Below are 12927 nucleotides of genomic sequence, written 5' to 3'. Positions count from 1 at the left end.
ATTTTACCTAAAATGACCTAAAATGTTTGATTTGGCCTAAATTGACCAAAATTTACCAACTTTGACCCAAACGTACCTAAAATGCCATTTTTTTGCCTAAAACGACCAAAACGGACTGAAATCACTAACATTGTCCTAAAACAACTGACTTTGACCTAAAACGCCCAAAAATGTTTGATTTGGCTTAAATTGGCCAAAATCTACCAACTTTGACCCAAAGTTACCTAAGATGCCAATTATGGCCTAAAACACCCAAAACGGAATAAAATGACTACCATTGTCCTAAAACGACCAATTTTGACCTAAAACGACCTAAAATGTTTGATTTGGCCTAAATTGACCTAGAAATTTATCAACTTTGACAAAGTTAACTAAAATGCCAATTTTGGTCTAAAATGACCAAAACGGACAAAAATGACTAACATTGTCCTAAAAAGACTAACTTTGACCTAAAACGACCTAAAATGTTCAACTTTGACCTAAAATATTTGATTTGCCCTAAATTTACCAACTTTGACCCAAAGTTACCTAAAATGCCAATTTTGGCCTAAAACGACCAAAATGGACTAAAATCATTAACATTGTCCTAAAACGACCAACTTTGACCTAAAACGACCTAAAATGTTTGATTTGGCCTAAATTGACCTAACATGTTTGATTTAGCCTAAATTGACCTAAATTGACATAAATTCATCTCAAATGACTAACTTTGAATTTCTGCAAATTGTTTTGTTTCTTGTGCATGTTCTTTCTCGGTTGGAATTTGACCACCACATGGTTACTCTAATTAAAAGCATGTCTGAGCCTGCTCGTGCATTTATGAAAGTCATCCCCCCTAAGTGTTGGAGAAGATATGTATTCTCTTCCTTATCGAAGTCTAAGATGTTACTGAATAACATGTGTGAGAGCTTCCATAATGTTATAAAAATATAAGTCTGTAAGATACAATACTAAAGAAAATTACTGAATGTAGTTAATTGATTATACTAAAACACTACGTGTTATATTATATATTTGTGATTAATGATGTTGAAATACCAAAGAAAAAGAAACTCTACGCATGAGAAACTCGATGCATACTAAGGTTATTAAATTTACAATTATCGTGTCACTACCAGAAATCCCTGCGTTTTCCTACGCATATCCCGTGTCCCCTACGTTTTAAAGTGTCGGAAAAGTTAATTTACTACAAATTTATGACGAATATTAATAATAAAAGAGCTTATTCGCAAGGTATTAAGAATTAGTTTTGTATAAATAAAATTCGGATTATCCGAATTTTCCTATCGGTTAAAAATTGGATATCCAGTTAAACCGGGTTGGATACGGATCATGTTTTTTGTGATCCGAAAAACCGGGTATCCGATCCGGTTTTAAAACCGGACCGGATATCCGATTTTGCTCACCCCTATCATATACTGAGTTTTCATTTTCCTTGCATCCATGGTTCACATTATCAATCGTCTTCTTCAGTTTTCCATTCTCCTTCCACAACTCATTCTTTTGATCCAACAGCCCCGAAATTATGGCCCTTTAGCGGCCAAAATGTCATTTCCTCATCATACCATATGAAGTATATGCATCCTCTCCAGTTTGCGTCAACATTGTATATGTAATCAGGACACGCAATAAACCTTCTTCTTGGATTTTCTTTGGTCTATCCCTTCCTAATCTAAGCCTTCAAATCACATTTACATGTCCATCCCGTGGCTCCTGCATAAATTCAGAAAACATTGACAAGTTAAAATCTACTCCATTAGTATTAAGATTTGTGTAGTCATATCGATAATGATATTTAGCGTGATTTAATTAAGATTTATTGAACTTTCGTCCATCAACAAGCCATAATAAATTAATAATCCTTCCATGAAATAATTCTTTTTTATGCAAAATAATTGAGTAAGTTTTATACCCAAAGTGTTTCATTATATCCTTAATTGGCCAAAAAACATAAAAGCCCCAAATTTTCAAAAAAAAAAAAACCCAATTTAATTGAAATAAAAACCCTAATTTACGAACTTGCACACTATCAGGAAATTGGTTTTACCTTAACGAAATTTTTATAAACGAAATGTGGTTTGCCAAAAAACGAACCTCGGTAGAAAGAGCTTGAATATAATTTTGCTCGTTGGAGAAGGAGAACTAGCAAGAACAGTAATGCAAGGCCGCAAAAACTAAAGAGAAGAAATGAGAGATGAGCATAGACACCATCAGAGAGAGAGAGAGAGAGAGAGAGAGAGAGAGAGAGAGAGACGAGTAGCAACAAACCAACATGTAAATTAGCAAATTTCGTGTTTTGGGATGAAGAATAGTAGAAAAACCATAAGAGAAGCTCTAAACAATGGCAGTAGAAAAAACATAAGTTGAAGGAGCAACAATTTTTAGGGAGTTTATTTTTGTTTGGGGTGTTTTTTTTTTTTTTTGGTATTTTCGTATATATCTGACTTAAATAGTTTTGATTTTTTTTTTAATTTATTAATTTTAGGATAATTAAATTATGATTAAAAATTGATTAAGATATGATTAGTAACTAATTGGCCGAAATTTTGACTAAGTAGCAATTGACAACAATAACTAAAGGCCTAGGTAGTAATTGACAACTTTTAAAAACCTATGTAGTAATTTGCAAGTCACCAAAAGCCTAAGTAGTAATTGGAAAAAATTCCGTGTTATTAATACCAAACTACCTTATTCGTTTCTAAATAGTTGCAACATTTGACTTTTACGTTTTCCAACGCAAAACTTTGACCATCAATACTTACAAAGTTATTATTATGTGTTAGTGAAAATTATTAAAATATTAATATACTTAAAATATAGAATGAAACCGTCCCAGTAACATTTTACATAATAATATTTATTTTTATTTATTAGTTACTCCGTATTTATTAGTAATAGATTATGGTTAAAAAAAAAAGTGAATAGTGTCAAAGTAAAAATGGTGCAACTGTTTAGAAACAAAGTACTAATTGTTATTTTTCCTTTTAGAGAACCCTTTGACTTTTTTAGAAAAATACTACGTACATATATACAGAGTAATATTTACATGTATTTTTAATATTTACAGAGCAAGTATTCTCTATAATATATTTGTTCCTGGTATGGAATAGGAACAGCCGACTGTGGGGTACTAAACTCCTGCTGAGAATGTCTGCTGGTATCTGCGTAATAGAATAGATTAACTAGCCTCGGGGGTGGTTCGAGGATCCCCCTCCGATGCCTAAGTAAGATTACTGAAGTGATTAAGAGATAATCAAATAGTAAGAAAGAAGTGTGTTTAAGTGTTTGTGTACCTCATAGCAATAAATGAGGTCCTCCTTATATAGACCAATCCAAGCGTACGGTCAAGTAGGTCCCTTCTAGTGGGATAACAACCTGTTTGACAGTGACCTGTGGTTGATCGATGATTGGTCGTCGCCATGCTTTGGCCGGTAAGGGCATTACAAGCATGCCGGTAAGAGGTGATTATCTAAGATGACCAAATTACCTGCTGGTTAGTTTTACTTACGGGGAGTAATACCGGTAGGACACCCCGTACAACTAGCCCCCTCAGAGTGAGCGCAACCATGTTAATTGTTGCGCTTGCTCTGAAGAAAGGAAAAAAATAAGTATTATTTTGTTACCTGGCGGTACAATATTATTTAGAAATGAGAAAAAATAATAGTAAAATTAGTGTGTGGCCCGGGCGATGTCCCGGTTGCAACGTTGAATAATTAAAATTTGAGATTCTTCTTGAGTTTAATATTTGACCAAAATACATGTAGTTCATAAAAGCGAAAAAATTCATTGAGTTTGTGAACTACACAGGAACACTACCTCGTTTATCATGGCAATTAAGTTTTCAATTATATACTTAATCTTACAATCCGTTTAATTTATTTTCTAACGGAACGACGTACTTTAAATTAATAAATATCAAATTAGATATGTGTAGGACATTTTTATAGTTCATGCTTATGAGACTCATAACATCATGTTTAATTCATGCTTTTACTAATGCTTTATTTTTCTTTTCCATATAGTCCACAGGAAATAAAATGTAACATAAAGATTTACTCCCTCTGTCTCTTTTTGTTTTTTACGTTTGACATTTTTCACGCGTTTTAACGATTAATTAATTTGCATCGAGATTCCTCAATTTTTTTTATTTAAACAAGATAAATTACGTTTATTTATAATGTTTTCACTTTTATCAAAATTCTGATATTGGGAATATGAGAAAAATTTAATGTTCCAATGTAAAAGTGTGAGATATTAAATGACTCAATGAATTTAATTGGTTAAAATGATAATTGGACACAAATTTTGATAGAATACTAAGTCATTTATGTGATAATATAAAAAGAAATGTAAAAAACATTTTGAAATACCCAAAAAGGAAAACGTAAAGAACAAAAAGAGACGGAGGGAGTAGTTGTTTTTTTTAAAGGAAAGATTTAGTTGTTTTTTTTAAAGGAAAGATTTAGTTATTCTAGGCTTCATGTTAACATGTATTTTTATAAATGAATGTTATAGATCAACAACAATTAGTGGTTGGTTATATAATATGGTAATGCGAGTTATTTTTCAAAAATTGGGGTCGCATTAAAGTTCTTTGCAAGTTGCTGGTGATTTAGTTTATGCTCTATTAAATATTACTCCGTTTCAAAATAATCTTTATAGTTACTATTTGCACAAATATTAATACCAAATAGGAAAAGTGTGTAAAAAGATAGATGGATATAATAAATTATGGGTAATATGAGAGATATGTGTAAAAATGTGGGTGATTGTAAGAAAAAAATGAATATACTTCGTATTAAGAAAACATAAGTGACAAGTTGTAAATGTTGTGGGGTAAGAGCGCCAAGATAATAAATTTCATGTCCAAATAAAAAATGAAAGCACAATATAAAGAATATCATGAAAGTACTAAAATAAAAATTGTAAAACTAATTTAATTACGAAGGTAGTACAAAAAAAATAGTAATATTGAGTTCACATGAATTGCAATAATGCAGCCGCCGTACCTGAAATGTTGTAACATTCCCATGTATCAGACAAGGCTTTCAGACTTTGACTATGAAGAGTAACAACTAGGCTTAACTGCTTTAGGGCATATTGTCTCGGTTATATTTTCGGAATTAAGTGATCAATTACCGGATAAAATGAGATTTCACCATAAAATCATACCATAAAAAAAACAATATTATCTCAGTATTATAATATAAACATCCTTAACTTTATATCAGTGTAAGACACTCACGTATAAATGATAAGTAGTTCGTATGATGTTTAATGGGGATAGATGGTAATTCCCATGCCAAGGATTCTCGATTCTTTGGATTTTATAGCTAGTTGTAAGGGTGCGTTTATCTATCAGACTCACCCTCAATCTTCAGACTCTGTCATATCAGTTTTCCACTAATTTTTTCATTATTCAGACTCACATATGACTCATATTTTTACACATTATCCCCAGACTCAACAAAACTCCTGAAAAAATTAAATAGGATAAATTATGATGACGTGGTGTAATTTAATTTGGTTAGAGAAAAAGTGAATTCTTAAGTGAGTCTTGAGTAAATCTTGGATTTTCAAACTCATTTCAAGACTTGTTGTGGTCTTTTACCACATTATTCCAAAACTTAGACGGAAGACTCACTTTAAGATTTGGGATAAACACAACCTAATTACGTACTCCTCTGAATCTAAATGCTTTTCTCATTTAGAATCTTGACACTATTCACAATAGAAGAGAATCTTAAGAATTACGTTCAATATATAAGAAAAAAAATAGTCATGTTGGGTTTTGTTTGATTCGTCTCAGTGAGTACTTTATGGAAATTTTATAATTTTTAATAACATGTAATCAGAGATATTAACAATGTAAAATGTGCATTGATATATGTGTCAAAGAAAAATTGGAAAAACATTTAGGAACAGATGGAGTATAAGGTACGTAGTGAGTTACTGAAATAGTGAGCCAGATTCTAAGAGGGAGGGCCTATGAGTGATGACTTTATGCAACTGTCGAAAAGACTTAAATAATAACCAAGTGTCAATTTATGTTCATATTTATGACCATCCTTTCAACTTGCTTTCTATTGACATTTGACAGTTGGGATTTCGGTTGATCGTCTCCCTGTACCGCGTACATCATAAACCAACTTCATATCTAATTCCAACATGTGATTTTTAGTTCTTACCGTGAATTTGTCATTCTTTTTACAAGGAAAGATAACCGGGTTAGCCCATAACAATCTCTACATTATCTTATCTGGTCTTTTGAATTAGAGTTAAACCAATACAAAACATTATGATGATACGTTGTGCCCTAAATTATTAGCCATGAAATTTACAGCTTGGTAAGCCTCTCTAGACTCTAAGGACATTATATTCGGATGATTTTTGCCGGAATTGAAAATGATTCAGGTTGTAATTTAAAGTGCGGTATAAAGTTATAATTTATAAATCTGAAAGTTTGAGATTGTAATTGTCAAAGAGACAACTTTATTGGATTGGGGATGTTACTTCTTCCTTAATCTGGTTCTGATTTGAGCACATTTGACAAATTTTCCTAATAAACAGAAGAACGTATATCATAGAAGAAAAAAAATATAGTACTACCTTAGGTATGCACTTGTACAATCAAGCAAGACTTGACCTAATGATAAAAGCTTGGCCTCATAACCTCAAGGTTACGGGATCAAACCCTACCAGGGGCTCTTTGGGAGCGAGGATTTCCCCCATATCCCCCTCACTTCCAATGAGTGAAACTGGTCATATAATTAATCATTTATCGTTATGAAGTGGTAAGAATGATACGATTAAAACAAATTAGGACGTTAGCCCCCATTTATTTCAGAAAGCTCCAGCCGCCTTCCTAGACTAGTCGTTTTAGTTTGAGTTAGAGTTCTCTGTTCTCCATTTATGTTTATCCAAATCATTTTCCAAGATGCCTGTTCATGAACTGGTGCATGATGGTGTTACGTTATTACGTACGTACCCTAGTGATGGTTATTAACTTATTACGGAGTAGTTGAGAACGTACTGCCTTAAATTGTGATATACATCCAGAACCTTTCAAACATATCATGGACTAATGACTATATATATATATATATATATATATATATATATATATATATATATATATATATATATATATATATATATATATATATATATATATATATATATATATATATGTAAGACCTTACGTATGTTCATACTTCGTATCTATCAAAACAAATAGATACGATGTATTCTTAGTTAACTACATTCACTCCTCATACATACTTCTGAATGTTCCTTTGCCCATTGCCAAAAATATTCAGTGCCCATGTCGCGTTCTATTTTCCAAGGTGTATTGGAATTTCGAGGGCTTATTAGTTCACTGTACGAAAAAGACAAACTCTTGTAAAAGACGGTGTGATATATTCTTATTTATCAGGGCGTGCAAGTATAATTTAAACAAAACCAGTAAATGATGAAACAAATAATTAATTTATATAGGAAATATCTATTTATATTTATTATTATTACACAAGGTTGTTAGAAGTTGTTACACAGTTAGTTAGAGTTTGTTAGCCTAGGCTTTACTAGCTTGTATATAAGGCAACTTTAGCTTGATTGTTGGGTAAGAAATCAGATAATAAAAATATCATACTCTCTCAATTCCCTCTGATCTTCTGATATTTTTCATGGTATCATAGCCAAATCTCTCTTCTGAGATTTAGGTTTCGTTTTTTTTTTCCTGAAATCAGCACATTGAAATTGTGTGATTTCTCAGATTACTTGCTGCGAAATTTCTTGCAACTGCGAAATTTCTTGCACAATACGACAATATCTTGATCAAAGTATTGTGATCGATCAATTAGTTGAGCGTAATGGTGATTGTGAATTCAGAAAATTCTGATTCTCAGGTGCACAATGGAGACAGTGGAGGTAATTTTGATCCATTCTTCATTGCTAATTCTGATAATCCTACTGCTTCTTTAGTTTCTGTAGCTTTTAATGGCATGAATTTCATTCGCTGGAGTAGAAATGTTAGGCGTGCATTGATAGCTAAGAACAAAGAAGGTTTTATTAATGGTGAGATACAAAAACCAGCTGTGAATAACAAAGATTACCATAAGTGGAAACGTGTGGATTTCATGGTAGTTAGCTGGATTTTGAGTTCTATGAACAATGAGCTTGCTGATGATTTTGGATATATTGACAATGCTGTGGAGTTATGGAAAGAACTGAATGAAAGGTTTGGTCAATCCAATGGACCTTTGATCTATCAATTGAAAAAGCAGATTGATAATCTCAATCAGGAGAACATGACTATAGTCACATATTACGGCAAATTAAAGAAGCTTTGGGATGAAATGCAGAATCTAAGAGCATTTCCTTCATGTATCTGTGGTGCATTAAGTCAGTGTAGCTGTATGTTCTTGAAAAAAATGGCTGAATTTGAGGAAGAAGATAAGATGATGAAGTTTCTGCTTGGTCTTAATGGAGGTTTTGAAGGAACAGTTACTAATGTGTTGTCAATGGATCCATTGCCTAGCATAAATAAGGTGTTTTCTATCACACAACAAATAGAGAAGCAGAAGGAAATGAATAACACAGCAGCTGAAGGAATTGTTATGAGTAGTAGTGCTATGGCTGCACAAACTAACAAAGGAGGACAGCAGTTTCAAAGATACACTGTTGGATCTGGCAAGAAAGATTGGAAGGAATTGAAGAAGGAGAAACTGAACAGAGTTTGCTCTCACTGCAAAGGAAAAGGACACACAGCTGATCAATGTTTCAAGCTGATTGGATATCCTGATTGGTATAATTCAATCAAGGCATCTAAAGGCATTCAATCCAATGGAGGTAGACTTGCAGCTAATGTTCATACCTCTGAAATTGGAGATAATCCATTGGATGACACAACTGGAGATACTGGTACTGTAAGCAATGAGATGCTGAATGCTATTTGTCAAGAGGTTATGAAAGCAATGAAGGGCAAACAAACTCAGAATGGTGAAACCAGTGGCACAAATTGTTCTTTTGCCAACTATGCAGGTACAATATCTCACTCTTTTAATTGTACTGTGAGTGAATTGCCTGATGAATGTTTGTGGATTGTTGACTCTGGAGCTTGTGATCATATGACATATGATGAAAGTATACTGATAACCAAGAAAACTCTGCTTAATCCTATTAAGGTTGGTCTGCCAGATGGAACTCAAATGAGTGTTGAAATCATTGGTGATACCTTTCTAGGGAACAATCTGATGTTGAAAAATGTTTTGCTGGTGAAAGATTTTAGACACAACCTTTTATCTGTTGGTAGACTAATTGAGCACACTGGTGTTAATGTCATATTTACTGGGAGTGAATATTGTTTCCAGGACCCCTCTAATTCTGTGCTGCTTGGTGCTGGAAAAAGGAGACATGGTCTTTACTATTTTGTCACACCTGCAGAGAACAAGTCTTCAACTATGTGAGAAGTTCTGGCATTAATTGTCATGTTTCAAGTTGTAGTACAGTAGCTAATGTTGCTGAGGAAGTTGTGAATAATGTGAACATGATTAGATTACCAAATAAAACTGCTACTGGTATTTCTAAGCCTAAGAATAGTGACAGAAACAATCTTGATCTTCTACATGCTAGACTAGGTCATGCATCTCTGTCCAAACTGAAACATGTAAATGATGAATGTTGCAGAGGTATTTCAGAATATAATTGTGGTGTATGTTACAGCTCTAAGCATCATAAATCTCCTTTTCCTATCAGTGATAGTATAGCATCTGAGTGTTTTGAATTGATACACTTGGATCTCTGGGGTCCATACAAAACCAGAAGCTTAGATGGTGCTTCTTACTTCTTAACCATTCTTGATGATCACAGTAGGGTTACTTGGACCTATCTATTGCATAACAAATTGCAAGTGGAAAGAGTTGTATCTGAATTTGTGTCTATGATTGAGACACAATTTAATAAAAAGGTCAAGAAGATTAGGACATATAATGGTACTGAAATTGTCAAGGAATCATGTAGATCATTCATTGCTTCTAAAGGTATTTTACATGAAAGGAGTGTTCCATATTCTCCTCAACAAAATGGCAGGGTAGAGAGAAAACACAGAAGTCTTCTTGAGATTGCTAGATCTCTACGATTTCATGCTGGCCTTCCAAAGAAGTTTTGGGGGGAATGTGTTCTTACAGCCACTTATTTGTTAAACAGAATACCCTCAAAGGTGCTGAACTGGAAAACACCATATGAGGTTATGTTTGATACTAGACCTGTCTATAATAATTTGAGAGTGTTTGGTTCACTTTGTTTTGCCTACAATGCTCAAGTTAAGAAAGACAAATTTGATTCCAGAACCAGAAGATGTTTATTTCTTGGATATCCTGCTGGTTTTAAAGCTTTTAAGTTGTATGATCTGGATACACACACTGTTTTTGTGTCAAGAGATGTTGTGTTTTTTGAACACACATTTCCTTACAAACTATCATCTCAGTCCATTTCTTCTGTCAACACCAATCCTCAAATGGTGCAATTTGGCACTGACTCTTCTTCTTTCATTCCCAATTCTTCTCATAATTTTCACTCTACAGCTCAACCTTTCACTCCTGATTTTGTACCTGATACTCCTACTTCTGAACCTTCTCTAGATAGTTCCTCTTCTAAAACACATCACAACTCTTCTTCTCCACCATCTTTAAACCATATTGCCTCTTCTCCTGCTTCTCATTCTTCTGATTCTAGTACTTCAGACAGTCACACTAATGACACTCAACCTATGACTGAACCTACACCAATTCTGGCTACAGAATCTCTTCCTCACACTGATACTGTCATTAGACATATTCCTAGACAAATTAAACCTTCCACTACTCTCAATGGTTTTGTTGGAGGATATGTTCCTCACAGACATACAGAAACTCCATCTAGCAGTGATTCTCTTTCATTTTCAGTCAATTCCTGTTCTCCTAATTTTGAGAATGATGAAGCTTGGTTGATTGCAATGGCTCTTGATAGTTATGATACATGGGAATCTTTGGCTCTCTCTGTTGGTCTTGCTTCCAATGATCCTAAACACTACAATCAAGCCAAAGATGATGACAATTGGATTCTGGCTATGAATAAAGAGATTGAAGCACTTGAGAGCAATGAAACTTGGGAACTTACTCCTCTTCCTGAGAATAAAAAGGCTATTGGATCAAAGTGGGTTTACAGGACTAAACTGAATCCAGATTATACCACTAGTGGAAAAAACCCCTGTTGTAGCCCCCTTGTTGAGGGGGGCATACATAAGCGCGCCTCAATAACTACTTAGTCAACGCGGGTCAAACATTATAAAGGGTTGTTATAGCGAACATTTTTATTGTTCGCTTCGATAACTATTGATGAAGGGGGCATTTAAGTGTTTGCATCAACAAAGTATCATCTGTTGACGCGTACACTCCAATGTTCGCTTCGACAAAGTTAGATAGGCATATACTCCAAATTTTAATTCTCTCTCCTCCTCATTTCTTCAGTTAGCCTGGAGGATTCCTTTCTCTCTCCTCTCTCCCCTCTCATGGTTTAAAACTTCTCAAACCCTCCGCCTCTTTCGTCATCAACTTGGACTCCCTCTTACTCTCCTCAAAGTCGGACTCCATGGAAGAGTTGCAAAGCTAGGATCTCGCCGCCGACTTCTCTCCCTCCTCAAACTCGTCGATCTATCTCCCTCCTCAAGCTCAACACAATTTCCTCAATCGTATCTCAATTCAACCGCTATCTACTTCGTATTCTCGAGCAAGGCGGCGGTGTTGTCTCAAAATGATGTAACTCTTTCATCTCTCTCCTTCATCTTTCCTCCATTCTTCAATTCTTTTAGGTTTTTGATTTTTCATATTATTTTTTATTAATTTTTTTTATTTATAATTTAGGTTTTTGATTATTTTGTTGATTTTAACGAATTTTAATTTTCTAACTGGAGGTGGCGGTGGTGGAGGTGCGGCTTGGGTTTCGGTAGGTCGTGGGTGGTCAGATTATGAGGCACAAGCAGGTGATGGCTGTGGTAAATAGATCTTCTTCTTCTTCTTGGAACTACTCTCATCATCACCAATTAACGCTTTACAATTGTGGTGAATTCGGGTTTTTTATTTTAGTTTTTTTGTCTCTGATTAGTTGCGGTTGTGCTGGTGGTTTTAATCTGAATTCATTGATTAGTTTGGATGCATGATTAATTTTTTGTTTTTGGCAAGTTTTGGTTGTATTCTCTGATTAGTTTTCTCTGATTAGTTGTCTCTACTTAATTGTGTTGGAGTTTGGACTTTGGAGCATGATTATAGTGGTGGTTATATTTTGTATTAATTTTTGGCAGGTGTTGATGCTCCAGTCACACTTTCATTCTTCACTTATTTTGGTTTGACTTCAGTTTACGGGAGTATCATGCTCTTTAGGCACAAGAAATTGGTGGTATGTTTAGTCTTATTTTGGTTTGCCTTGTGTCTGCAGTTATGCAGAAGTTTGAGAAAATACTCATTACATAGGAATCTGAGCATGTCTTTCCCTTCCCTGTCAGGAGGACAATAACAACAGTAAAGGATGGGTTTCCTATGCCTTATGCCCTTAGTAGAAGAATTTCTTTTTAAGATTAGCATCATTCAAATTGGAAATTATACAAGCTCATTCTTATTCGAGTGAGGTTAGTGTATCTAATACAATCAAACTGTGAGCATAATAGGATTCATGTTTAGTCTTATTTTGGTTTGCCTTGTGTCTGCAGTTATGCTTATATAAATTTGAGAACTTGTAAATAAAATTTGGTATTGTTAGCATGAATTCTTATTAGTGTGCCCTTGAATTGTGTTTTGCTACCTCATTGAACGCCTGTTTGTTTGAGTATTTCATTCTAGTATGAGAATTTCCTTGAGGTTATGCAGTTATCTAGAATTTTAGATCTAATACTGT

General features: G+C 34.0%; 1 long non-coding RNA gene across 2 annotated transcripts; it reads right to left on the bottom strand.

The window, feature by feature from the left end:
- Positions 1-885: 885 nt before the first annotated feature.
- Positions 886-5065, bottom strand: LOC110778453 (uncharacterized). Of its 2 annotated transcripts, XR_008928490.1 has the most exons (3): positions 5010-5065; positions 2095-3587; positions 886-1713 (listed from the first exon to the last, which is right to left on the bottom strand). It is a non-coding gene; the product is annotated as an uncharacterized lncRNA (long non-coding RNA). The 2 variants fall into 2 exon arrangements; XR_008928489.1 differs by having other exon boundaries at positions 2095-5059.
- Between the last annotated feature and the right edge of the window lie 7862 nt (positions 5066-12927).

The sequence above is a fragment of the Spinacia oleracea genome, chromosome 2, assembly GCF_020520425.1.
Source record: "Spinacia oleracea cultivar Varoflay chromosome 2, BTI_SOV_V1, whole genome shotgun sequence".
NCBI lineage: Eukaryota > Viridiplantae > Streptophyta > Magnoliopsida > Caryophyllales > Amaranthaceae > Spinacia > Spinacia oleracea.
The sequence above is the reverse complement of the archived record's forward strand: the minus strand, read 5'-3'. Positions and strand labels throughout refer to the sequence as shown.